Source organism: Galeopterus variegatus, unplaced genomic scaffold, assembly GCF_000696425.1.
Source record: "Galeopterus variegatus unplaced genomic scaffold, G_variegatus-3.0.2 Scaffold3364, whole genome shotgun sequence".
NCBI lineage: Eukaryota > Metazoa > Chordata > Mammalia > Dermoptera > Cynocephalidae > Galeopterus > Galeopterus variegatus.
Genome location: NW_007729475.1, coordinates 23685 through 26560, shown reverse-complemented (window position 1 = coordinate 26560; position 2876 = coordinate 23685). Strand labels below are relative to the sequence as shown.

Sequence of the window (2876 nt, the reverse complement as noted above, 5' to 3'; positions counted from 1 at the left end):
AAAAAAAAAAAAAAAAAAAAAAAAAAAAAAAAAAAAGAAAACATTCTTATCTAAAGAACTAACGTAAAGAAGATTATAGCTTAAGTGAAAATAGCCTTAGTCGAATTCCTAGACAGAGGAGTGATCTCTTATAGGGAGAAATCAGCACAAACACTACAACACACCACTACCTTGAATCGTCTTTAAAGGAGGTTTAACTATCAAACACACTGAAAACATTTATTTATACTACAACCCTTCAGCATTCCTTTTAACGTCTAGTACCTGCCTCTCTTATTGTAAGCATTCAATGCTTACTTTCTGTATTAGTCCCCCCAAAATAAACACACATTCTATTAAGTTCTTTGTCTTTGCTAATTTACAAGTGTTTAAAAAAATGAAAGCAGAGGAATCTTACAAGCTTATATTAAAACGGGCAATTTTAGATATGACTTTATCAACATCAATTCAAGCACTTCCTGAGTATCTGCTCTATGCCAGGAACTGAGGAAAGCCCCGCAGGTACAGTGATAAAACATGGTACCTAATCCTCTCAGGGAGCTCCAAGTCTCGAAAATAGATATCATAGTTGCTATTCCTCTATCCAAAGGAAAGATTTTTTTAAATGAGGTCATATTGATACCTAAAACAACCGAAAACAATGTCAAACCGTAACAACCAAGATGAATCAACATGTACTTTTTATAAACTGTCTCAACAAACAAAAGCTACGGACAAGTCTATACCAAAAAGAAAAAAAAAAAAAAGCTAATACATCTAATACCTACTATCTTTTACATAATGATTTTTCAAATTATTAGGTTACTCAACTATACAAATTTCTTAAATATATAATCTACTGGTTCACAGGCAAAGAATTCCCACTAGTCCAGGAAACATCTAGGATATTTCACTAACTCAAAGATCCTAGAGAAAGGCAAAGAGGAACGATTAGTCTGGTAAACTGGTTAGAATCCTTATGATACTAGTAAGGAACTAGAAAAGGGGAAATAGAACAGGGAAAAGTACCTAACAGAGGGGAAAGAAAAGTGTTGAAAGTGACCATGAATTTTCTGCAGAGGTCTATGAGTCTGTGACAAGTTACAGACACAATAGGATAATAGGTACAGAAATGTCAGGTTGGTGATGGTATTCAAGGGTTGGAGACAGTGGGTAAAAATCGAGGGACCTTACGGACTTCCTAAAGAACTCACATATTCAAGGAAAATTATTTTCAGTGTATGGAGGTAGATTGGGGCAGCAGGATGAAATGGGAAGTTAAATTCAGGCACAGAAAGGTTACATTAGTTTTTGTTTTTAAAAGACTCAATTAGGTCATATAAATCAACTGCAGCATCGTAGAAAAGAGAAATAAACAGTGATTCAAATAATTGGTTCCGTAAATACTAACTTTAAAATTCTCATTCCTAGGGCCGGCCTGTGGCTCACTCGGTAGAGTGCGGTGCTGATAACACCAAGGCCACGGGTTCGGATCCCATATAGGGATGGCCGGTTCGCTCACTGGCTGAGCGTGGTGCTGACAACACCAAGTCGAGGGTTAAGATCCCCTTACCGGTCATCTTTTTTTAAAAAAAAAAAATTCTCATTCCTTGTGATAGTGCATTTGATTCCATTCTTAGGATCTACATACGAATAAGACGAGTTACCTGAAATTGCTTATATTCTTCTGCATCCCACTACTGAATTAAGGTTACCATGCACGCCCTAAATGTATATTAAAGACTGAGAAGCCTTCCATCTCCCCGTTAATAAATGTATCATATTCAAGACTGGGAATGCTTCAATCTCGCCGTTTAATGCCACGACAGTGAATTCTGTATATCAGGAATATTTTTACGTATCTGCATGTAAATTATCCCACCCAGGTAAAAACTGGCCTTTTAGTGGGATGATTTCAACCGATAAGAAAAGCCTGAAGTCGCTCCTGATCACTGCTTATAAATCGGAGTACGACATACAATTGTCCTCTTATGCGTACAGCTCGGTCATCTTTAAACAAGCGCACGCGTCCCAACAACCTGCCTCCACTCACCCCTCATTTTACCAAGATTTTCGTCTCGCAAACCGAACCAGAACCAAACCGCTGTCCTCGGGAAGCAACGAGCTTCCACCGCCTTTAGAAGTGAGATGCGAGGGCCAGCCCGTGGCTCACTCGGTAGAGTGCGGTGCTGATAACACCAAGGCCACGGGTTCGGATCCTATATAGGGATGGCCGGTTTGCTCACTGGCTGAGCATGGTGCTGACAACACCAAGTCAAGGGTTGAGATCCCCTTACCGGTCATCTTTAAAAAAAAAAGAAGTGAGATGCGAGCATTTCCAAAGAGGAACCGTGCGCTGGGGGAGGGCGACGCCGGCCGCCCGTGAATCCATGGGTGGGGGAGACGACCCCGGACCCCCCGGCCGCTCGGCTCTAAGACAAAGCTCAGAACCGCCAACCTCGACAAACATACAAAGAAACACAAAAGCCGCTTCTCATGGTGGGGCGGGGGCGGAGAGACGTTAAAGGACGTTACAAACGGATGACACGGGCGGAGGAGAGGCCCCGGGAGCCAGGCCAGCTCGCTGGGGCCCACGGCGGGGTCTCCCAGGCCCGGCCCGGAGAGGGTCGCCGGGAGGCCGGCTCAGGGCGGCAGCCTCCTGCCCCATCCCGACCCTCGAGAGCTAGAAGTGGGGGGGCGTCCATCGACACACACACCCGGGACCCAGCAGGGGAGGAGTCGCCCTACCTCTCTCCGCACGGCGCTCGCGGCGGAGCGCGGACCGGGCGCAGGGGAGGGGACGTGGCGCTGCAGCGGCGGCGGCCCCCGAAGCGATCGCGCGCGGCGCGGCCTCCGCGACCCGGCGGGGGTTGACGCAGTGGCGGGCGGCGAGGCGG

General features: G+C 45.4%; 1 protein-coding gene across 1 annotated transcript in view; it reads right to left on the bottom strand.

The window, feature by feature from the left end:
- Nucleotides 1-2744, bottom strand: part of MKRN1 (makorin ring finger protein 1) — a 22623-nt gene extending 19879 nt beyond the window's left edge. Inside the window, exon 1 of the mRNA XM_008584750.1 lies at nucleotides 2728-2744. The gene's annotated coding sequence lies outside the window, so the exon portion shown is untranslated. The remainder of the gene's footprint in view (nucleotides 1-2727) is intronic.
- Between the last annotated feature and the right edge of the window lie 132 nt (nucleotides 2745-2876).